Source organism: Meles meles, chromosome 1 (assembly GCF_922984935.1).
Source record: "Meles meles chromosome 1, mMelMel3.1 paternal haplotype, whole genome shotgun sequence".
NCBI classification, from domain to species: domain Eukaryota; kingdom Metazoa; phylum Chordata; class Mammalia; order Carnivora; family Mustelidae; genus Meles; species Meles meles.
This window is the reverse complement of record NC_060066.1, coordinates 120,779,006-120,804,848: the sequence shown is the minus strand read 5'-3', so window position 1 is coordinate 120,804,848 and position 25,843 is coordinate 120,779,006.

Here is a 25,843-nt window from a genome sequence, read left to right as displayed (position 1 = left end):
AACAGTGTAAGAGGGTTTCCCTTTCCCCACATCCTCTCCAACACACGTTGTTTCCTGTCTTGCTAATTTTGGCCATTCTAACTGGTGTCAGGTGGTATCTCAATGTGGTTTTAATTTGAATCTCCCTGATGGCTAGTGATGATGAACATTTTTTCATGTGTCTGATAGCCATTTGTATGTCTTCATTGGAAAAGTGTCTGTTCATATCTTCTGCTCATTTTTTGATATGATTATCTGTTTTGTGTATGTTGAGTTTGAGGAGTTCTTTATAGATCCTGGATATCAACCTTTTGTCTGTACTTTCATTTACAAATATCTTCTCCCATTCCATGGGGTGCCTTCTTGTTTTGTTGACTGTTTTCTTTGCTGATCTTGATGAAGTCCCAAAAGTTCATTTTTGCTTTTGTTTCCTTGGCCTTTAGAGACATATCTTGAAAGAAGTTGCTGTGGCTGATATTGAAGAGGTTACTGCCTATGTTCTCCTCTAGGATTCTGATGGATTCCTGTCTCACATCGAGGTCTTTTATCCATTTTAAGTTTATCTTTGTGTATGGTGTAAGAGAATGGTCGAGTTTCATTCTTCTACATATAGTTGTCCAGTTTTCCCAGCACCATTTATTGAAGAGACTGTCTTTTTTCCACTGTATATTTTTTCCTGTTTTGTCGAAGATTATATGACCATAGAGTTGTGGGTCCATATCTGGGCTCTCTACTCTGTTCCACTGGTCTATGTGTCTGTTTTTATGCCAGTACCATGCTGTCTTGGTGATCACAGCTTTGTAGTAAAGCTTGAAATCGGGTAACGTGATGCCGCCAGTTTTGTTTTGTTTTTCAACATTTCCTTAGCAATTCGGAGTCTCTTCAGATTCCACACAAATTTTAGGATTATTTGCTCCAGCTCTTTGAAAAATACTGGTGGAATTTTGATTGGAATGGCATTAAAAGTATAGATTGCTCTAGGCAGTATAGACATTTTAACAATGTTTATTCTTCCAATCCAAGAGCATGGAATGGTCTTCCATCTTTTTGTGTCTTCTTCAATTTCTTCCATGAGTGTTCTGTAGTTTCTCGAGTACAGATCCTTTACCTCTTTGGTTAGGTTTATTCCCAGGTATCTTATGGTTCTTGATGCTATAGTAAATGGAATCAATTCTCTAATTTCCCTTTCTGTATTTTCCTTGTTAGTGTATAAGAAAGCCACTGATTTCTGTACATTGACTTTGTATCCTGCCACGTTACTGAATTGCTCTATGAGTTCTAGAAATTTGGGGGTGGAGTCTTTGGGGTTTTCCATATAAAGAATCATGTCATCTGTGAAGAGAGAGAGTTTGACTTCTTCCTTGCCAATTTGGATACCTTTTATTTCTCTTTGTTGTCTGATTGCTGTTGCTAGGACTTCTAATAATATGTTGAACAAGAGTGGTGAGAGTGGGCATCCTTGTCGTTTTCCTGATCTCAACGGGAAGGCTGCAAGCTTTTTCCCATTGAGGATGATATTTGCTGTGGGTCTTTCATAGATAGATTTTATGAAGTTCAGGAATGTTCCCTCTCTCCCTATACTTTGAAGCATTTTAATCAGGAAGGATGCTGGATTTTGTCAAATGCTTTTTCTGCATCAATTGAGAGGACCATGTGGTTCTTCTCTCTTCTCTTATTGATTTGTTCTATCACATTGATTGATTTGCGAATGTTGAACCATCTTTGTAGCCCAGGGATGAATCACACCTGGTTATGGTGGATAATCTTTTTAATGTACTGCTGGATCCTGTTTGCTAGGATCTTGTTGAGAATATTAGTACCCATACTCATCAGTGATATTGGTCTGAAATTCTCCTTTTTGGTGGGGTCTTTGCCTGGTTTGGGGATCAGGGTAATGCTGGCCTCATAAAAGGAGTCTGGAAGTTTTCCTTCTGCTTCAATTTTTTGGAACAGCTTCAGGAGAATTGGTGGTATTTCTTCTTTGAAAGTTTGGTAGAATTCCCCAGGGAATCCGTCAGGTCCTGGGCTCTTGTTTTTTGGGAGGTTTTTGATCACTGCTTCAATCTCATTACTAGATGTCGGTCTATTCAGATTGCCAATATCTTCCTGGTTCAATTTTGGGAATTTATAGTTTTCCAGGAATGCATCCATTTCATCTAGGTTGCTTAGCTTCTTGGCGTATAACTGTTGGTAATAATTTCTGATGATTGTTTCTATTTCCTTGGTGTTAGTTGTGATCTCTCCCTTTTCATTCACAATTTTATTAATTTGGGCCTTCTCTCTTTTTTTTGCATTAGTTTGGCCAATGGTTTATCGATTTTATTGATTCTTTCAAAAAACCAGCTTCTAGTTTCATTGATACGTTCTAATGTATCTCTGGTTTCTACCTCATTGATCTCTGCTCTAATCTTCATTATTTCCCTTCTTGCGTGTGGAGTTGGTTTGATTTGTTGTTGATTCTCCAGTTCTTTAAGGTGTAGAGACAGCTGGTGTATTCTGGATTTTTCAGTGTTTTTGAGGGAGGCTTGGATGGCTATGTATTTCCCCCTTAGAACTGCCTTTGCTGTATCCCATAGGCTTTGGATTGAAGTGTCTTCATTCTCATTGGTTTCCATGAATTGTTTAAGTTCTTCTTTGATCTCCTTGTTGATCCAAGCATTCTTAAGCAAGGTGGTCTTTAGCTTCCAGGTGTTTGAGTTCCTTCCGTACTTTTCCTTGTGATTGAGCTCCAGTTTCAAACCATTGTGATCTGAGAATATGCAGAGAATAATGTCAGTCTTTGGGTATCGGTTGAGTCCTGCTTTGTGACCCAGTATGTGGTCTATTCTGGAGAAGGTTCCATGTGCACTTGAGAAGAATGAGTATTCGGTTGTTTTAGGGTGGAATGTTCTGTGTATATCTATGAGGTCCATCTGGTCCAATGTTTCATTCAATGCTTTTATTTCTTTATTGATCTTCTGCTTTGATGATCTGTCTATTACTGAGAGAGGCATATTAAGATCTCCTACTATTAATGTATTCATATCAATATGAATCTTTATCTTGATTAATAGTTTTCTTATGTAATTGGCTTCTCCCATATTGGGGGCATAGATATTTACAGTAGTTAGATCATCTTAGTCGATAGAGCATTTAAGAATTATGTAGTGTCCTTCTGTATCTCTGACTACAGTCTTTAGTTTAATATCTAATTTATCTGATATGAGAATCACTACCCCGGCCTTCTTTTGAGGCCCATTGGCATGAAAGATACTTCTCCATCCCTTCACTTTCAGTCTGGGTGTATCCTTAGGTTCAAAACGGGTCTCTTGTAGACAACATATGGATGGGTCCTATCGTTTTATCCAATCTGCAACCCTGTGTCATTTTATGGGTGCATTTCGGCCATTCATATTGAGATTGATTATTGAGAGATACGTTTTTATTGACATCGTGTTATCTTTGAAGTCTTTCTTTCTGTAGATTGTCTCTATATTACTGTTCAATGATATTTTTAGGATTTTTTCTCTTTTATAGAACCCCCCTTAAAATTTCTTGCAGTGTCGGCTTGGTGGTTGCATAGTCTTTTAAGGCTTGTCGGTCTTGGAAACTCTTTATCTCTCCATCCATTTTGAATGTCAGCCTTGCTGGATAAAGTATTCTTGGCTGCATGTTCTTCTCATTTAGTACCCTGAATATATCTTGCCAGCCCTTTCTGGCTTGCCAGGTCTCTGTGGACAGGTCTGACATTATTCTGATGGGCTTTCCTCTGTAGGTAAGGAGCCTCTTTGTCCTAGCAGCTTTCAAGAGATTGTATCTAGCTGGCGAGGATGCGGAGAAAGGGGAACCCTCCTCCACTGTTGGTGGGAATGCAAGCTGGTGCAACCACTCTGGAAAACAGCATGGAGGTTCCTCAAAATGTTGAAAATAGAACTACCCTATGACCCAGCAATTGCACTACTGGGTATTTACCCTAAAGATACAGACGTAGTGATCCGAAGGGGCACGTGTACCCGAATGTTTATAGCAGCAATGTCTACAATAGCCAAACTATGGAAAGAACCTAGATGTCCATCAACAGATGAATGGATAAAGAGGATGTGGTATATATACACAATGGAATACTATGCAGCCATCAAAAGAAATGAAATCTTGCCATTTGCGACGATGTGGATGGAACTAGAGCGTATCATGCTTAGTGAAATAAGTCAATCGGAGAAAGACAACTATCATATGATCTCCCTGATATGAGTACATGGAGAAGCAACATGGGGGGTTAAGGGGATAGGAGAAGAATAAATGAAACAAGATGGGATTGGGAGGGAGATAAACCATAAATGACTCTTAATCTCACAAAACAAACTGGGGGTTGCTGGGGGGAGGTGGGATTGGGAGAGGGGGAGGGGGCTATGGACATTGGGGAGGGGAAGCGAACCATAAGAGACTATGGACTCTGAAAAACAACCTGAGGGTTTTGAAGGGTCAGGGGTGGGAGGTTGGGGGAACAGGTGGTGGGTAATAGGGAGGGCACGTTTTGCATGGAGCACTGGGTGTTGTGCAAAAACAATGAATACTGTTATGCTGAAAAAAATAAATACAATGGGAAAAAAAGAGAGACTGTATCTACAATTATGATTTTTCAATTTTACTATCAGTTGCCTAGATGTTTTTTTAGAATCTATAATCTTGGGGGGAGACCTTTCTGCCTCTATTACATGAACGCTGGTTCCATTCGCAAGATTGGGAAAATTTTCATGTAGAACTGGTTCCCCTATATCTTCTAGACTTTTTTCTTTCTCCTCTCCTTCAGGGATTCCAATAATTCTGACGTTGGAACGTTTCATGGCATCATTTATTTCCCTGATTCTGTTTTCGTGGCTCCTAAGCTGTTTGCTCCAGGCTTTCTCCTATTCCTTTCTATCTGTTTGTCCTCCAGATCACTAATTCTATCTTCTGTCTCAATTACCCTAGCTTTTATGAATTTAGATTAGATTGGAACTCATTGAGAGCTTTATGAACATCATCCCTGGTGGCTTTCAGTTCTGCCCTAACACTGTGAACATCATCTCTGGTGGCTTTCAGTTCTTCCCTAATCAATTCCTTTTGGTCATCCATGACTTTCTCCAACCTAGCTATTGTCTGGATAATTGTTAGCCTGAATTCCTTTTCTGACATATTGTCTGTGTCGATAGCCATTAGCTCTGTTGCAGAAGGCCCAACCTCTGTATTTTGCTTCTGTTGGGCATTCCTCCTCCTAGTCATTTTGGTGAGAGATGACTGAACTGATGTAGCTGGATGTATGGACTGTGGTGCAGTCAAGGGGCACCCTGGAAAGCTTCTGAGCAATCAGGACTCCCCACCCAAATGAGAGAAAAAAGAAAAGAAAAAGAAAAGAAAAAAGAGAAAGAGAGAGAGAGAGAGAGAGAGAGATTAGATTTACTAGCATTTTATTGAGAATTTTTGCATCCATGTTCATCAGGGATATTGGCCTGTAGTTCTCAATTTCAGTGGGTCTTTGGTTTCAGAATCAGGGTAATGCTGTCCTCATAGAATGAATTTGGATTTTCTTCCATTTCTATTTTTTGAAATAGTTTGAGAAGAACAGATATTAAGTCTTCTTCTTTAAATATTTGGTAGAAATCTCCTTTAAAGCCATCTGAATCAGGGCTTTTGTTTGGAGATTTTTGATTACTGATTTGATTTTTTTTTTTGTTTATTTTCAGCGTAACAGTGTTCATTGTTTTTGCACCACACCCAGTGCTCCATGCAGTACGTGCCCTCGCTATTACCCACCACCTGGTTCCTCAACCTCCCACCCCCCCCCCCCGCCCCTTCGAAACCCTCTGGTTGTTTTTCAGAGTCCATAGTCTCTCATGATTCATCTCCCCTTCCAGTTCCCTCAACTCCCTCTCCTCTCCATCTCTCCATGTCCACCGTGTTCTTTGTTATGCTCCACAAATGAGTGAGACCATATGATACTTGACTCTCTCTGCTTGACTTATTTCGCTCAGCATAATCTCTTCCAGTCCCGTCCATGTTGCTACAAAAGTTGGGTATTCATCCTTTCTGAAGGAGGCATAATACTCCATTGTGTATATGGACCACATCTTCCTTATCCATTCATCCGTTGAAGGGCATCTTGGTTCTTTCCACAATTTGGCGACGGTGGCCATTACTGCAATAAACATTGGGGTACAGATGGCTCTTCTTTTTACTACATCTGTATCTTTGGGGTAAATACCCAGCAGTGCAATTGCAGGGTCATAGGGAAGCTCTATTCTTAATTTCTTGAGGAATCTCCACACTGTTCTCCAAAGTGGCTGCACCAACTTGCATTCCCACCAACAGTGTAAGAGGGTTCCCCTTTCTCCACATCCCCTCCAACACACGTTGTTTCCTGTCTTGCTAATTTTGGCTATTCTAACTAGTGTCAGATGGTATCTCAATGTAGTTTTAATTTGAATCTCCCTGATGGCTAGTGATGATGAACATTTTTTCATGTGTCTGATAGCCATTTGTATGTCTTCATTGGAGAAGTGTCTGTTCATATCTTCTGCCCATTTCTTGATATGATTATCTGTTTTGTGTGTGTTGAGTTTGAGGAGTTCTTTATGATCCTGGATATCAAGTTTGGTCTGTACTGTCATTTGCAAATACCTTCTCTCATTCCGTGGGGTTGCCTCTTTGTTTTGTTGACTGTTTCCTTTACTGTGCAGAAGCTTTTGATCTTGATGAAGTCCCAAAAGTTCATTTTTGCTTTTGTTTCCTTGGCCTTTAGAGACATATCTTGAAAGAAGTTGCTGTGGCTGATATTGAAGAGGTTACTGCCTATGTTCTCCTCTAGGATTCTGATGGATTCCTGCCTCACGTTGAGGTCTTTTTTCCATTTCGAATTTATCTTTGTGTACGGTGTAAGGGAATGGTGGAGTTTCATTCTTCTACATATCGCTGTCCAGTTTTCCCAGCACCATTTATTGAAGAGACTGTCTTTTTTCCATTGAATATTTTTTCCTGTTTTGTCGAAGATTATTTGACCATAGACTGGAGGTTCCATATCTGGGCTCTCCACTCTGTTCCACTGGTCTATGTGTCTGTTTTTATGCCAGTACCACGCTGTCTTGGTGATCACAGCTTTGTAGTATAGCTTGAAATCGGGTAACGTGATGCCGCCAGTTTTGTTTTTGTTTTTCAACATTTCCTTAGCAATTCGGGGTCTCTTCTGATTCCATACGAATTTTAGGATTATTTTGCTCCAGCTCTTTGAAAAATACCGGTGGAATTTTGATTGGAATGGTGTTAAAAGTATAGATTGCTCTAGGCAGTATAGACATTTTAACAATGTTTATTCTTCCAATCCAAGAGCATGGACCGGTCATCCATCTTTTTGTGTCTTCTTCAATTTCTTTCATGAGTGTTCTGTAGTTCCTCGAGTACAGATCCTTTACCTCTTTGGTTAGGTTTATTCCCAGGTATCTTATGGTTCTTGGTGCTATAGTAAATGGAATCAATTCTCTAATTTCCCTTTCTGTATTTTCATTGTTAGTGTATAAGAAAGCCACTGATTTCTGTACATTGACTTTGTATCCTGCCACGTTACTGAATTCCTCTATGAGTTCTAGAAGTTTGGGGGTGGAGTCTTTGGGTTTTTCCATATAAAGAATCATGTCATCTGCGAAGGAAGAGAGTTTGACTTCTTCCTTGCCAATTTGAATACATTTTATTTCTCTTTGTTGTCTGATTGCCGTTGCTAGGACTTCTAATACTATGTTGAACAAGAGTGGTGAGAGTGGGCATCCTTGTCGTTTTCCTGATCTCAGAGGGAAGGCTGCAAGCTTTTTCCCATTGAGGATGATATTTGCTGTGGGTCTTTCATAGATAGATTTTATGAAGTTCAGGAATGTTCTCTTTATCCCTATACTTTGAAGCATTTTAATCAGGAACGGATGCTCGATTTTGTCAAATGGTTTTTCTGCATCAATTGAGAGGACCATGTGGTTCTTCTCTCTTCTCTTATTGATTTGTTCTATCACATTGATTGATTTGTGAATGTTGAACCGTCCTTGTGACCCAGGGATGAATCCCACCTGGTCATAGTGGATAATCTTTTTAATGTGCTGCTGGATCCTGTTTGCTAGGATCTTGTTGAGAATCTTTGCATCCATATTCATCAGTGATATTGGTCTGAAATTCTCCTTTTTGGTGGGGTCTTTGCCTGGTTTGGGGATCAGGGTAATGCTGGCTTCATAAAAGGAGTCTGGAAGTTGTCCTTCTGCTTCAATTTTTTGGAACAGCTTCAGGAGAATTGGTGGTATTTCTTCTTTGAAAGTTTGGTGGAATTCCCCAGGGAATCCATCAGGTCCTGGGCTCTTGTTTTTTGGGAGGTTTTTGATCACTGCTTCAATCTCATTACTAGATATCGGTCTATTCAAGTTGTCAATTTCCTCCTGGTTCAATTTTGGGAATTTATAGTTTTCCAGGAATGCATCCATTTTATCTAGGTCGCTTAGCTTCTTGGCATATAACTGTTGGTAATAATTTCTGATGATTGTTTCTGTTTCCTTGGTGTTAGTTGTGATCTCTCCCTTTTCATTCATAATTTTATTAATTGGGCCTTCTCTCTTTTCTTTTGCATTAGTTTGGCCAATGGTTTATCAATATTATTGATTCTTTCAAAAAACCAGCTCTAGTTTCATTGATGTGTTCTACTGTATCTCTGGTTTCTACCTCATTGATCTCTGCTCTAATCTTGATTATTTCCCTTCTTGCGTGTGGAGTTGGTTTGATTTGTTGTTGATTCTCCAGTTCTTTAAGGTGTAGAGACAGCTGGTGTATTCTGGATTTTTCAGTTTTTTGAGGGAGGTGTGGATGGCTATGTACTTCCCCCTTAGAACCGCCTTTGCTGTATCCCATAGGTTTTAGACCAAAGTGTCTTCATTCTCATTGGTTTCCATGAATTGTTTAAGTTCATCTTTGATCTCCTGATTGATCCAAACATTCTTAAGCAAGGTGGGTTTTAGCTTATAGGTGTTTGAGTTACGTCTGCACTTTTCCTTGTGATTGAGTTCCAGTTTCAAAGCACTGTGATCGGAGAATATGCAGGAAATAATGTCAGTCTTTTGGTATCGGTTGAGTCCTGCTTGGTGACCCAGTATGTGGTCTATTCTGGAGAAGGTTCCATGTGCACTTGAGAAGAATGAGTATTCGGTTGTTTTAGGGTGGAATGTTCTGTATATATCTATGAGGTCCATCTGGTCCAATATTTCATTCAATGCTCTTATTTCTTTATTAATTTTCAACTTCGATGATCTGTCTATTTCTGAGAGAGGCGTATTAAGATCTCCTACTATTATTGTATTCATATCAATATGACTCTTTATCTTGATTAATAATTTTCTTATGTAATTGGGTGCTCCCATATTGGGGGCATAGATATTCACAATTGTTAGATCATCTTGGTGGATAGTCCCTTTAAGAATTATGTAGTGTCCTTCTGTATCTCTGTCTACAGTCTTTAGTTTAAAATCTAATTTATATGATATGAGAATCGCTACCCCGGCCTTCTTTTGAGGCCCATTGGCATGAAAGGTGCTTCTCCATCCCTTCACTTTCAGTTTGGATGTATCCTTAGGTTCAAAATGGGTCTCTTGTAGACAACATACGGATGGGTCCTGTCGTTTTATCCAATCTGCAACCTTGTGTCGTTTTATGGGTGCATTTTGCCATTCACATTGAGAGTGATTATTGAGAGATAGGTTTTTATTGACATCGTGTTACCTTTGAAGTCTTTCTGTCTGCAGATTGTTTCTATATTTCTGTTCAATGATATTCTTAGGATTTTTTCTCTTTTATAGAACCCCCCTTAAAATTTCTTGCAGTGTCGGCTTGGTGGTTGCATAGTCTTTTAAGGCTTGTCGGTCTTGGAAACTCTTTATCTCTCCATCCATTTTAAATGTCAGCCTTGCTGGATAAAGTATTCTTGGCTGTATGTTCTTCTCATTTAGTACTCTGAATATATTTTGCCAGCCCTTTGTGGCTTGCCAGGTCTTGTGGAAAGGTCTGACATTATTCTAATGGGCTTTTCTCTGTATGTAAGGAGCTTCTTTGTCCTAGGTGCTTTTAAGAGGCTCTGTCTTGAAACATAATTCCTCATTTTAACTATAAGGTGTCGTGAGGAATTTCAAGAATCTAATATCTTGGGAGGAAATCTCTCTGCCTCTAGTACATCAACGCTGTTTCCATTCGTGAGATTGGGAAAATTTTCATAGACAACTTCTTCCACTATATCTTCTAGACTTCTTTCTTTTTCCTCCCCTTCAGGGATTCCAATAATTCTGACGTTCGAACGTTTCATGGCATCATTTATTTTCCTGATTCTGTTTTCGTGGCTTCTGAGCTGTTTGTTCCAGGCTTCCTCCTGATCCTTTCTCTCTATCTGTTTGTCCTCCAGATCACTAATTCTATCTTCTGTCTCAATTACCCCAGCTTTTAGAGAATTTAGATTAGATTGGAACTCACTGAGAGCATTGTGAACATCATCCCTGGTGGCTTTCAGTTCTGCCCTAACATTGTGAACATCATCCCTGGTGGCTTTCAGTTCTGCCCTAATCAATTCTGTTTGGTGATCCATGGCTTTCTCCAACCTAGCTATTGCCTGGATAATTGTTAGTCTGAATTCCTTTTCCAACATATTGTCTATGTCGATAGCCATTAGCTCTGTTGCAGAAGTCCCATCCTCTGTATTTTTCTTCTGTTGGGTATTCCTCCTCCTAGTCATTTTGGTAAGAGATGACTGAACAGATGCAGCTGGATTTATCAATTGTGGTGCAGTCAAGGTGCACCCTGGAACGCTTCTGTGCAATCAGGGTTCCCACCCCAAATGAGAGAAAAAAGAAAAGAAAAAGAAATAGAGAAGAAGAAAGAAAAAAAAAGGAAAAGAAAAAAGGAAAAAAAAAGAGAGAGAGAGAGAGAGACAGGAAAAAAAGGGAAGATAAAAGAGAAGGCTCAGCCCAAATGGGCCCCAAGGTAAGATTTATGAAGTATACAAACAAAAACAGACAAACAAAAAGACTGATAAAATATATGACAAGAGAAAAAAAAATATATATATATAAGCAAAAAAAGGGACGAACCTCATCAGAAAGAACCCCAAGTATAAGATTTATATGTTATCAGGACAAACACAAATTCACAGAAACACTGGCAGAAGGAAAAATTGGGAGAGTGGTTATAAATTTTCAGTGTGGGCGAAGAAGGTTGATTCTTCCTGGATGTATCTTGATGTTTTTGTTAAGGGACTCAACTTTCTTAAGTTACAGGGGGATTAGAAACTGGTTTGCCTATAGGGGTAGCATTGATTGGGGAAAGAAGTTTAACTCTATATGTATAGTAGAAAATAAAAATTAAAAAAGAATAAACTAGACTAAACTAAGTTAAAATTAAAAAAGAATTAAAAAAATAGAAAAGCAAAAGAAAAACACAGGTGTGTGTATCAAAAGTTCAGGTTAGAAGGTTATTAAGGAATTTGATGTACTGGACATCTCAGTGTGATGGTAAATAGGTTAAAAAATTATCTGTATGTATTAAAAAAAAAGAACCAGAATATTGGTAAAGAGTTAAAAATAAAAGTTGTATTTATGAAGTAGTGGTGATTGTTCTCTTGTAGTCTTCTTTTTTTTTTTTCCCTTCCTTCCTGGTTGGTTTTTTGGGGGAGGGGCCTGCCACCTGGGTTTTCAGACAATGATGTTCCCTGAGTTAGGGCCTCCCACTCCCCTCAAGGGTGTGGGCTCTGAGGAAACTTTTTTTCAGGCTTTTGTTCTCTGGGGGTTTTTATGTTCTTTCATCTGTTTTCTCTCGCCTTGACAGCTTTTGATGGTTTTTGGAGTTTCAGAGGAGAGCAAACTGCACCCTGAAAACTCCCTCTCAGAGAGAAGCCTCAGAATGCTCTGCAGAGCTGCTGGCAGAGTCGGTTCTGAGTCAAGGTCCCTGGGGATGCAGGAGCTCCTCTTTGTACCCAATACCAGGGCAGCGGCGGCTGTCTAGGCAGCTCCAGACCGCCAGAGAGGTTCCGAGCAGAGATCACACACTGATTTTCCCGCTGTCCCGGGCTGAGAATGTCTGGTTTTTCCGGATGCCAGAGATCCAGGCTAAAGCCTACGAGCACCTCTCCCAAGGGAGGGTGTGGGACATGCGCGTTTCAGGATTGCCGTCTGGCTGGGCTCCCAGCCCCTCACGGGAGCCAGACCCCACTTGTTCTCAGGCACGCTGGCGGGTCAGGTGCACTGGCGGCTCAGGGATGGAGACCTGATTTCTCCGCCACACTCTCTCTGGCTCAGCACCAGGGGAGGCTGTCCTGGGTCAGGGGACTTAGGTCCCTGTCCCTAACCGCCCAGATACCCACTATTTCCCCCCGTGATCCTTTGCTCTTTGTTTTTTGAGTGCTTTCAACCAGACTCCAAGTTAATGCTGGTCCCCAGACGCAGGGAACTCTCGTATTGGGGTATTACTTTCCAATCGGTCACCTCTGGTGGCTCCCTCCCCTTTTTGTTTATCTTCCAATATCAGTCCGATGCTCCCAGTCTGCTTTACCTGCCACTGGTGTCTTCTGGCCCTGTAGAGATCCAGACATGTATAATTCTGATCTCAGGCTGATTTCAGGGGTGGTCGGAGTTCTTAGGTGGTAATCAGCTCACTTTATTGTACAGGTTGAAACGGCACCTTCTCCTACTTCCCCGCCATCTTGACTCCCCCTTAACTCTCTGATTTTTTTAAAAAAGATTTTATTTGTTTATTTGACAGAGAGAGATCACAAGTAGACAGAGAGGCACGCAGAGAGAGAGAGAGAGAAGCAGGCTCTCTGCCGAGCAGAGAGCCGGATGGGGGACTCGATCCCAGGACCCTGAGATTTGCTTCTTATCAGTCTGCTCAAGTTTCTATTTCTTCCTATTTCCCTCTTGGTAATTTATATGTTTCTAGGAATTTATCCATCTCTTTCAGTTTGTCCAACTTGTTGGCATATGGTTTCTCATAAAATTGTCTTATAATTGTTAATATTTCTGTGTAGTTTGTTGTTGTTTTTAATTTAAATTCAATTAATCAGCATATGGTACATCATTAGTTTTATTTCCTACTTTTTGTTTGTTGTTTGGTGTTTGTTTTTCATTTTTTAAAAGATTTTATTTTTACTTTTTTATTTGTTTTCAGCATGACAGTATTCATTGTTTTTTGCACCACACCCAGTGCTCCATGCAATACGTGCCTTCACTATTAACCACCACCTGGTTCCCCAACCTCCCACCCCCTGCCCCTTTAAAAACCTCAAGTTGTTTTTCAGAGTCCATAGTCTCTCATGGTTCAACTCCCCTTCCATTTCCCTCAACTCCCTTCTCCTCTCCGTCTCCCCATGTCCTCCATGTTCTTTGTTATGCTCCACAAATAAGTGAAACCATATGATACTTGACTCTCTCTGCTTGACTTATTTCACTCAGCACAATCTCTTCCAGTCCCATCCATGTTGCTATAAAAGTTGGGTATTCATCTTTTCTAATGGAGGCATAATACTCCATCATGTATATGGACCACATCTTAATTATCCATTCGTCTGTTGAAGGGCATCTTGGTTCTATCCACAGTTTCACAACCATGGCCATTGCTGCTACAAACATTGATGTACAGATGGCCCTTCTTTTCACTACATCTCCATCTTTGGTGTAAATACCCAGCAGTGCAATTGCAGGGTCATAGGGAAGCTTTATTTTTAATTTCTTGAGGAATCTCCACACTGTTCTCCAAAGTGGCTGCACCAACTTGCATTCCCACGAACAGTGTAAGAGGGTTCCCCTTTCTCCACATCCTCTCCAACACACGTTGTTTCCTGTCTTGCTAATTTTGGCCACTCTAACTGGTGTAAGGTGGTATCTCAATGTGGTTTTAATTTGAATCTCCCTGATGGCTAGTGATGATGAACATTTTTTCATGTGTCTGATAGCCATTTGTATGTCTTCATTGGAGAAGTGTCTGTCCATATCTTCTGCCCATTTTTGGATATGATTATCTGTTTGGTGTGTGTTGAGTTTGAGGAGTTCTTTATAGATCCTGGATATCAACCTTTTGTCTGTACTGTCATTTGCAAATATCTTCTCTCATTCTGTGGGTTGCCTTTTTGTTTTGTTGACTGTTTCCTTTGCTGTGCAGAAGCTTTTGATCTTGATGAAGTCCCAAAAGTTCATTTTCACTTTTGTTTCCTTGGCCTTTGGAGACATATCTTGAAAGAAGTTGCTGTGGCTGATATTGAAGAGGTTACTGCCTATGTTCTCCTCTAGGATTCTGATGGATTCCTGCCTCACGTTGAGGTCTTTTTTCCATTTCGAATTTATCTTTGTGTACGGTGTAAGAGAATGGTGGAGTTTCATTCTTCTACATATCGCTGTCCAGTTTTCCCAGCACCATTTATTGAAGAGACTGTCTTTTTTCCATTGAATATTTTTTCCTGTTTTGTCGAAGATTATTTGACCATAGACTGGAGGTTCCATATCTGGGCTCTCCACTCTGTTCCACTGGTCTATGTGTCTGTTTTTATGCCAGTACCACGCTGTCTTGGTGATCACAGCTTTGTAGTAAAGCTTGAAATCGGGGTAACGTGATGCCGCCAGTTTTGTTTTTGTTTTTCAACATTTCCTTAGCAATTCGGGGTCTCTTCTGATTCCATACAAATTTTAGGATTGTTTGCTCCAGCTCTTTGAAAAATACTGGTGGAATTTTGATTGGAATGGCATTAAAGGTATAGATTGCTCTAGGCAGTATAGACATTTTAACAATGTTTATTCTTCCAATCCAAGAGCACGGAACAGTCTTCTATCTTTTTGTGTCTTCTTCAATTTCTTTCATAAGTGTTCTGTAGTTCCTCGAGTACAGGTCCTTTACCTCTTTGGTTAGGTTTATTCCCAGGTATCTTATGGTTCTTGGTGCTATAGTAAATGGAATCGATTCTCTAATATACCTTCTGTATTTCATTGTTACTATATAAGAAAGCCACTGATTTCTGTACATTGACTTTGTATCCTGCCACGTTACTGAATTGCTCTATGAGTTCTAGAAGTTTGGGGGTGGAGTCTTTGGGGTTTTCCATATAAAGAATCATGTCATCTGCGAAGAGAGAGAGTTTGACTTCTTCCTTGCCAATTTGGATACCTTTTATTTCTCTTTGTTGTCTGATTGCCATTGCTAGGACTTCTAATACTATGTTGAACAAGAGTGGTGAGAGTGGGCATCCTTGTCGTGTTCCTGATCTCAGAGGGAAGGCTGCAAGCTTTTTCCCATTGAGGATGATATTTGCTGTGGGTCTTTCATAGATAGATTTTATGAAGTTCAGGAATGTTCCCTCTATCCGTATACTTTGAAGCGTTTTAATCAGGAACGGATGCTCGATTTTGTCAAATGCTTTTTCTGCATCAGTTGAGAGACCATGTGGTTCTTCTCTCTTCTCTTATTGATTTGTTCTATCACATTGATTGATTTGCGAATGTTGAACCATCCTTGTGACCCAGGGATGAATCCCACCTGGTCATGGTGGATAATCTTTTTAATGTGCTGCTGGATCCTGTTTGCTAGGATCTTGTTGAGAATCTTTGCATCCATATTCATCAGTGATATTGGTCTGAAATTCTCCTTTTTGGTGGGGTCTTTGCCTGGTTTGGGGATCAGGGTAATGCTGGCTTCATAAAAGGAGTCTGGAAGTTGTCCTTCTGCTTCAATTTTTTGGAACAGCTTCAGGAGAATTGGTGGTATTTCTTCTTTGAAAGTTTGGTGGAATTCCCCAGGGAATCCGTCAGGTCCTGGGCTCTTGTTTTTTGGGAGGTTTTTGATCACTGCTTCAATCTCATTACTAGATATCGGTCTATTCAGGTTGTCAATTTCTTCCTGGTTCAATTTTGGGAATTTATAGTTTTCCAGGAATGCATCCATTTCATCTAGGTCGCTTAGCTTCTTGGCCTATAACTGTTGGTAATAATTTCTGATGATTGTTTCTATTTCTTTAGTGTTTGGTTTCCTTTTCATTCATAATTTTATTAATTTGGGCTTTCGCTCTTTTCTTTTGGATTAGTGTGGCCAATAGTTTATCGATCTTATTCTTTCAAAAAACCAGCTTTTAGTTTCATTGATACGTTCTACTGTATCTCTGGTTTCTACCTCATTGATCCATGCTCTAATCTTGATTTTTTCCCTTCTTGCGTGTGGAGTTGGTTTGATTTGTTGTTGATTCTCCAGTTCTTTAAGGTGTAGAGACAGCTGGTGTATTCTAGATTTTTCAATTGTTTTGAGGGAGGCTTGAATGGCTATGTATTTCCCCCTTAGAAGCGCCTTTGCTGTATCCCATAGGTTTTGGACCGAAGTGTCTTCATTCTCATTGGTTTCCATGAATTGTTTAAGTTCTTCTTTGATCTCCTTGTTGATCCAAGCATTCTTAAGCAAGGTGGTCTTTAGCTTCCAGGTGTTTGAGTTCCTTCCAAACTTTTCCTTGTGATTGAGCTCTAGTTTCAAAGCATTGTGATCTGAGAATATGCAGGGAATAATGTTAGTCTTTTGGTATCGTTTGAGTCCTGCTTTGTGACCCAGTATGTGGTCTATTCTGGAGACGGTTCCATGTGCACTTGAGAAGAATGAGTATTGAGTTGTTTTAGAGTGGAATGTTCTGTATATATCTATGAGGTCCATCTGGTCCAATGTGTCATTCAGTGCTCTTATTTCCTTATTGATTTTCTGCTTCAATGATCTGTGTATTACTGAGAGAGGCATGTTTAGATCTCCTTCTATTAATGTATTCATATCAATATGACTCTTTATCTTGATTAATAGTTTTATTATATAATTGGCTGCTCCCATATTGGGGGCATAGATATTTACAATTGTTAGATCATCTTGGTGGATAGACCCTTTAAGAATTATGTAGTGTCCTTCGTATCTCTGTCTACAGTCTTTAGTTTAAAATCTAATTTATATGATATGAGAATCACTACCCCAGCCTTCTTTTGAGGCCCATTAGCATGAAAGATGCTTCTCCATTCCCTCACTTTCAGTCTGGGTGTATCTTTAGGTTCAAATGGGTCTCTTGTAGACAACATATGGATGGGTCCTGTCGTTTTATCCAATCTGCAACCTTGTGTCGTTTTATGGGTGCATTTAGGCCATTCACATTGAGAGTGATTATTGATAATGTTTTTATTGACATTGTGTTACCTTTGAAGTCTTTCTGTCTGTAGATTGTCTCTATATTTCTGTTCAATGATATTCTTAGCATTTTTCTCTTTTATAGAACCCCCCTTAATATTTCCTGCAGTGTTGGCTTGGTGGTTGCATAGTCTTTTAAGCCTTGCCAGTCTTGGAAACTCTCTCTCCATCCATTTTGAATGTCAGTCTTGCTGGATAAAGTATTCTTGACTTCATGTTCTTCTCATTTAGTGCCCTGAATATATTTTGCCAGCCCTTCCTGGCTTGCCAGGTCTCTGTGGACAGGTCTGACGTTATTCTAATGGGCTTTCCTTTGTATGTAAGGAGCTTCTTTGTCCTAGCTGCTTTTAAGACGGTCTGCCTACAATCGTAATTCTTCATTCTAACTATCAGGTGTCATGAGGACTTTTGAGAATCTAAAATCTTGGGAGGGAACCTTTCTGCCTCTAGTAAATGAACGCTGTTTCCGTTGTGAGGTTGGGGAAATTTTCATAGACATCTCGTTCCACTATATCTTCTAGAGTTCTTTCTTTTTCCTCCCCTTCAGGGATTCCAATAATTCTGATGTTGGAACATTTCATGGCATCATTTATTTCTCTGATTCTGTTTTCATAGCTTCTGAGCTGTTTGTTCCAGGCTTCCTCCTGATCCTTTCTATCTGTTTGTCCTCCAGATCACTAATTCTATCTTCTGTCTCAATTACCCCAGCTTTTAGAGAATTTAGATTAGATTGGAACTCATTGAGAGCATTTTGAACATCATCCCTGGTGGCTTTCAGTTCTGCCCTAACATTGTGAACATCATCCCTGGTGGCTTTCAGTTCTGCCCTAATCAATTCTGTTTGGTGATCCATGGCTTTCTCCAACCTAGCTATTGCCTGGATAATTGTTAGCCTGAATTCCTTTTCCAACATATTTTCTGTGTCAATAGTCATTAGCTCTGTTTCAGAAGCTCCATCCTCTGTATTTTTCTTCTGTTGGGCATTCCTCCTCCTAGTCATTTTGGTGAGAGATGACTGAATGGATGTAGCTGGATGTATTGACTGTGGTGCCGTCAAGGTCCACCCTGGAATGCTTCTGTGCAATCAGGATTCCCCACCCAAATGAGAGAAAAAAGAAAAGAAAAAGAAAAAAGAGAGAGAGAGAGACAGGAATAAAAGGGAAGATAAAAACAAAAACAGACAAACAAAAAGACTGATAAAAGTATATGACAAGAGAAAAAAAAATATATATATATAAAAGCAAAAAAAAAAAAAAAAAAGGGAAGAACCTCATCACAAAGAACCCCAAGCATAAGATTTATATACTTTCAGGACAAACACAAATGCACAGAAACACTGGTGGAAGAAAAAGATAAGAGAGTGGTTATAAATTCTCAGTGTGGGCAGGGAAGGTTATTTTGATTCTTCCTGGATGTATCTTGATATCTTTGTTAAAGGACTCAACTTTCCTAAGATAAAGAGGGATTAAAAATTGGTTTACCTATAGGGGTAGCATTCATTGGGGAAAGGGGGTTACCTTGAAGTTTAACTCTATATGAATGTTAGAAAATAAAAATATAAAAAATAATACATGAAACTAAACTAAAATTTTTTAAAAAATTAAAAAAATAGAAAAGCAAAAGAAAAACACGGGTGTATGTATCAAAAAGTTCAGGTTAGAAGGTTATTATGGAATTTGATGTATTGGACATCTCACTGTGATGGTGAATAGGTTAAAAAAAATTATCTATATATAAAAAAAAATGAACCAGAGTAGTGGGAACGAGTTAAAAATAAAAGTTGTATCTATGAAGTGTGATGGTTGTTCTCTTGTTGTCCTTTTTTTTTTTCTTCCTTCCTGGTTGGTTTCTGGGGGAGAGACCTGTCACGTGGGTTTTCAGTCAGTGATGTTCCCTGAGTTAAGTCCTCTAGCCTCCCTCAAGGGGGTGGGCTCTGAGGAAACCGGTTTTTTAGGCTTTTGTTCTCTGGATGTTTTTGTGTTTGTTTGTTCGTGGGTTTTTTTTTTTCTTTTTTCTCTTGCCTTGACAGTTTTTGATGGTTTTTGGAGGTTTAGAGGAAAGCAAACTGCACCCTGCCCTCCCTCTCTCCCTCTGAAGCTTCAGATTGCTCCCTGTGGGTATTGCAGAGCTGCTGGCAGAGCAGGTTCTGAGTCGTGGTCCCTGGGGATGCAGGAGCTCCTCCTTGTACCCAAAACCATGGCGGTGGCAGCCGTCTGGGCAGCTCCAGACCGCCAGAGCGGTTCCAAGCAGCAATCACACACTGAGATTTTCCCGCTGGCCTGGCTGGAGTGCCTGGTCTTTTCGGTCAGAAAGCACTAGGCTGCGCCTGGTCCTTCCCAGTCCGAGTGCACCGGGTGGTGCACACCTCGCCTGGGGGAGAGTGTGGGGTGCATGCATGTCTGGCGAGGCTCCCAGCCCCTCACAGGAACCGGACCCCAAGCATTCTCAGGCCTGCTGGCGGCTCAGGGACCAAGACCTGGTTTCTCCACCATACTCTCTCTGGCTCAGTGCCAGGGGAGGCTGTCCTGGGTCCGGGGACTTAAGGGTCCCCTTAAGGGTCCCTGTCCCTAACCGCCCCAATTTCCACAATTCTCCCCCCCCACCCCGTGATCTTTTGCTCTTTTTGAGTGCTTTCAACCAGACTCCAAGTTAATGCTGGTCCCCAGTCACAGGGCACTCTCGTATTGGCATATTACTTTCCAATCGGTTGCTTCTGGTGGCTCCCTCCCCCTTTTGTTTATCTTCTGATATCAGTTCGACGTTCCCACTCCGCATTACCTGCCCACTGGTGTCTTCTGCTCCCGTAGAGATCCAGACATGTATAATTCTGATCTCAGGCTGATTTCATGGGTGATCAGAGTTCTTTGGTAGGTAATCAGCTCACTTAAGGGTACAGGTTGAACAGGCGCCTCCTCCTACTTCCCCGCCATCTTGTCTCTCTGCTGCTTTTTAGTTTTATTTGTTGTATCCTTTGCTGTGCAGAAGGTTTTTTATCTTGATGAAGCCCCAAGATCTCATTTTTGCTTTCATTTCCCTTGCCTCCAGAGACATACCTAATAAGAAGCCACTACAGCAGATGTCAAAGATGTTGCTGCCTGTGTTCTCTAGAATTTTAATGGTTTCCTGTCTCATATTGAGGTCTTTCATCTATTTTGAATTTATTTTTGTCTGTGGTGTAGAAAAGGTCATCCAGTTTCATTCTTTTGCATGTTATTGTCAAGTTTTCCAACACCATTTGTTGAGGAGACTTGTCTTTTTTCCACTGGATATTCTTTCCTGCTTTGTTGAAGATTAGTTGACCATAAAATTGTAGGTGCATTTCTGGGTTTTCTATTTTGTTCCATTCATCCATGTGTCTATTTTTGTGCCAGTACCATATTGTCCTGATCATTATAGCTTTGTAATATAACTTGAAGTCCAGAATTGTGATGCCTCCAGCTATGTTTTTTCTTTGCAAGATGTGCTTTGGCTATTTGGGGTATTTATGATTCCATACAACATTTAGGATTGTTTGTTCTAGCTCTGTAAAAAAAAAATACTGGTAGTATTTTGGTAGTAAGTGTATTAAATGTGTAGAGTGCTTTGGGTAGTATAGACATTTAAACAATATTTGTTCTTCCAATCCATGAGTACAGGATTTTTTTTTTCCATTTCTTTCTGTCATCTTCATTTCTTTCATAAGTGTTTTATAATTTCTTTAGGCACAGAGATGGAAAATCACCAAGCAGCCTGCACAGGGAAAATGAATCTCTATAATGTCTGGCCTTGAAAACCAGAGGGGACTAAATTCTGTGTTTATATAACCAGCAGGTCTGGAAGCCTAAATCTTTGAAAGGCTGCTGGACTCAGCACTGGATGAGCCAGGAGGGCTATTGATAGCTATGTTCCCACCCTTAAAGAGACAACAGCCAGAGGAGAGGCAACATAGAATCAACAATTTGCACAATGCCTGGGGCAAATGGGACAGAGATATAAGGATTTCAGAGCTTTCTGGGGGACTTCAGAAACAAAGCAGCTGGGGAGTGCCATTTCCCTCCCCTGCACCCAGCATAAACACAGAGCCACCTGCCCAAGGTGGCACTGCATAGACACTTGCTACCTAACCTGCTAACAGTGTGTCTCATCCATGAGTTCTCCTGAGGGCTCACCCACTCCAATCCTGCTGGCCTTAGCTCCGGGCTCAGGGAAAATCTTTTAACATAGTATATGCCTGAACCAGCCACTCTTCACCCCCAGGAACTGCTGCACTCAGCACCTAGCCTCTGCATGCACAAGCACAATTCCCAGCTGCTGGGGTACCCCCGGCCACCACCAAGGCCATGTGCTACACCACCAACTTCTGCTGCTAATGTGCACAGGGGCCTCTGGCCACAGCTGCTCTTTGGGGGATCTGGGAAGACTTGCAGTTCAGTGTGAATTTTGCTAATATGAATGCCCTGCTCCCAAGCTCTCTTGCAGTCATGCCCCTTCAGAGCTGGCTGGTCTGTGTCTCAGTAACACCGTGGAAAGCACGCATAGCCCACAACAGGCAGAGTCAGTTCAGAAGCCTAGACTGAAAGGAAAGTGACTCAGCCAAAACAGCAAGAAGCAAGCATCTCACATAGGACATTTCCCTGAAATGCCAGACTCTCGTAAACAGGGGACAGTGCACTGCAGGGCATGACAGGACCTCTTCCTCATAAAAATACTACTTTTAAGAGCAGAAAATGCAGAAAAAATGACAAGACAGAAGGATTTGTCCCAAATGAAAGAGCAGCACAAAATCACAGCGGGAGATCTAAGCAAAATAGAAAGAAGTAGCGTGCCTGATAGAGAAATTAAAGTAATGATTGTAAAGATACTCACTGGACTTCAGAAAAGGGTGGTGGATATCAGTTAGACCTTTGATGAAGAGATAAAAAATAACACATTAAAGGTGAAGAACCCAATAAATGAAATTAAAAATACAATACATGGAATAAAGAGTAGGTTACAGGAAGAAGAGGAGTGCATCAGTGGCCCAGAGGATAGAGCAACAGAAAGCAATTAAGCTGAAAAGATGAGAGACAAATACTACACAATGAGAATATATTTAGAGAACTCAGTGTCTCCATCAAGTATAAAAACATTAGCATTATAGGAATCCCAGAAGGAGAAGAGATTGAAAGTGGGTAGAAAATATATCTGAAAAAATATCAGCTGAAAACTTCCCAAATATGGGGAGGGAAACAGAGATCAAGATTCAGGAGGCACAGAGATCCCCCAACAAATTCAGCACAAGGAGGTGCATACCAAGACACACAGTAATTAAATAGGGGGGGAGGAGGAGTGGTAAAGAAAGAATTTTGAAGGTTGTAAGAGAAAAGAAGATTGCTACATACAAAGGGAACTCCAAAAGCCTTTCAGCTGATTTTTCAGCAGAAAATTCACAGGTCAGAATAGGGTGGCATTATATATTCAAAATTCTAAAGGGAAAAATCTGCAGCCATGAATACTCTATCCAGCAGGGCTATGATTCTGAAAAGGAGGATAGATAAGGAGTTTTTCAGACAAACAAAAATTACAGGAGTTCATGACCACTACACCAGCCCTAGAACACATATTAAAGGGGAGTCTTTGAGTGAAAAGGCCATTAATGAGAGTATAAAAAGTAAAAAACACACATGCAGTAAAAATAAGTATTTCTGTAAAAATTACTCAAGGTATTCCTAAAATAAAAGGATGTGAAATCTGATGCCAAATATCTGAAATGTGGAGGGAAGAGGAGTAAATAATGAGTTCAAAATTAAGTGACCATCAGCTTAATACAGACTTATATGCAAAAGATCTTTTATATAAAATGAATGGAAATTGCAAATCAAAAATCAATAACAGATATGAGAAAATAGAACAATGAATCCAAGCATATCACTAAAGGAAACCACAAAGCAATGAAAAAGAGAAAGGGAGGAAAGGATCAGGAAAAAACTACAAAACAACCACAAAGCATATAACAAAATGGCAATAAATGTGTATCTACCAATAATTACATTGAATGTAAATGGACTAAATGCTCCAATCAAAAGATATAGTATGACAGAGTGGATAAAAAAACAAGACCCATCCACATGCTACCTACAAGAGGCTAATTTCAGACCTAAAAAAGATATATGCATTTGGAAAGTAAGGGCAAGGAGTTAAGATGGTGGAGGTGTAGGGGACCCTAAGTTTGTCTCATCCCTCAAATACAACTAGATAGTTATCAAATCATCCTGAACATCCAAGAAACCAATCAGAAGTCTGAGAGAACAAATACTGGAAGTCTGTAAGTAGAAAATTGACCACTTTTTGGAAGATAGGTGTGGAGAATTGAATCTGATCTGATACAACTGTGTATATGGTGGCAGTGGGTAGGGAGCCTGCATAAGGAGGCTATTGCAAAGTATTATAATCAGTGGAGCACAAAATCAGAACTTCTAGAAGTCTGCTACAGTGGGGGACATACTGGCTTAAAGGTGCTCAGGTGATGAGGCAGAGTAGATTCCCAAGTGGGACACCATGATCTGAGAATCCCCTGGCTCACAAGAAGAATGGGCGGCACCTAAGTTCTGCACTGTTCCCTGCAGAGGAGCATGGAAACCAGCTGAGAACAGCGAGTCTAGGTGCTGGCTTTCTGCCCTTTGTTGCCATAACCTGCAAATTGCTGTGTGGTCCTGTGATTGCTTTCCTGGGACAGGTTCAGCAAAAGGCAGAAGTGTGGTAAAACTCTCCCTGGGAGGAACAGCACAGGTCCCAAATGCAGGAGCTTGAGTTTTGGAAACAAAACAGGAGTTTTGAAACTCAGTCATGTGCCTGATATAAAACAGCTCAGTCAGAGTCAGGATGAACACAGAGTTCTGATGGAAACCAAGGAGACAAGATTGATTGCTCTTCTCTGAGGGCTTACTGAAGAGTGGTGGTGCAAATTTTCAGCTCCCTTGCTAGAGAGCTCCCACTACCATATTCATCCGACTCATCATCAGTGCTGAAAGACTTCAGGGAGAAAAGCAGCACCACCTAATGTAGTCTCAAGCCTCTTACACCAAGCCCTGCCCCCCTGCCCCCCTGGAAGAGCATCTCCACTAGGGCAAGACCACTGTGAATCAGCAAAACAGGTCCCTCCCCCAAAAGATTAGCACAAACTCTGCATGCAGCACCAAGTTTACTGATCAGAGACAGTCACGAAGCTTCAGCTCTAGGGGAAGTAGGATATAGCATCCTTTATACTTTCATTCTTTTTTAAAAATTATTATTATTTTTCAGTTAATTTTCTTATTTTTCCATTCTTTTTATTCTTTTCTAATTTTTATATATACTTTATATATATTTTAATTTTTGTTTCATTTCATTCTATTATATATTATATATTTATGTTTATTATATTTATTATATGTAATAGATATATTCATATATCTGTTATATATATAATAGATGTATTTATATCTATATAGATATATTACATCTATATATAATAAGTATATATATATATTTTTTCTTTCTTTCTTAGTTTTGGATCTAGTTTCTTTTAACAAGTATACCAAATACACCCAGGATCTAGGTTTGTTGTTGTTGTTGTTGTTGCTGTTATTATTGTTTTTCTTTTTCTTCCTTCTTTTCTTTTCTGGACAAAATGAAGAGTTGGAGAAATTCATCTCCCCAAAAAGTGAGAAATAAAAAATCTTAAAAACAACAAGACAAAAGACGTCCTTAACTTATAAGATAAAATCCATAAGGCTAGCAGGGTATTTTTCAACAGAATCTTGGCAAGCCAGAAAGGCGTGGCATGATCTAATGCAACGTGCTGAATGGGAAAATCTGCAGCCAAGAATATTCTATCCAGCAAGGCTATCACGTGGAATAAAAGGAGAGATAAAGAGTTTCCCAGACAGAGAAAAACTAAATGACTTTGTGATCACTAAACCAGCCTCAAAAGAAATATTAAAGGGGATTCTTTGAGTAGAAAGGAGACCAAAAGTGACAGTATAAAGGCAAGAAACACAAAAGGCAGTAAAAATGAATATTTCTGTGAAAATCAGTCAAAAAACTCACAAAAGTTTTAAAATACGACAACATATACCTAAATATGGGGGAAGAGAGAAGAAAAGAATGGGATCAGACTTGAATAACCATCAACTTAATACATACTGCCATATGCAGAAGAGATTATATACAAACACAACAGTAACCATAGATTTAAAAAAAAAACCAATAAACATGTAAAAAATAAAGAGGAAGAGACCTAAATATATCGCTAAATAAAATCGGCAAAACATGGAAGAGAGAAAGACAAGAAAGGATCAGAGAAAATTTCCAGAAGCAACCACAAAACAAATAACCAAATAGCAATAAATGCATACCTACCAATAATTACTTTGACTGTAACTGGACTGAACAGTCAAAAGACATAGGGTGATAAAGTAGATTAAAAAAAAGACCCATACATATGCCGTCTGTAAGAGACTCATTTCAGACTTAAAAACACCTGCATTGAAAGTGGAGGGGATGGAGAAACATTTATCATGCATATAGATGTCAAAAGAAAGCTGAAGTTGCAATACTTCTACTGGGAAAACTGGACTTTAAAACAAAACTTTAAAACAAGAGATGAAGAAGGGCACTATATAACAATAAAGGGGACAATCCAACAAGAAGATATAACAATTGT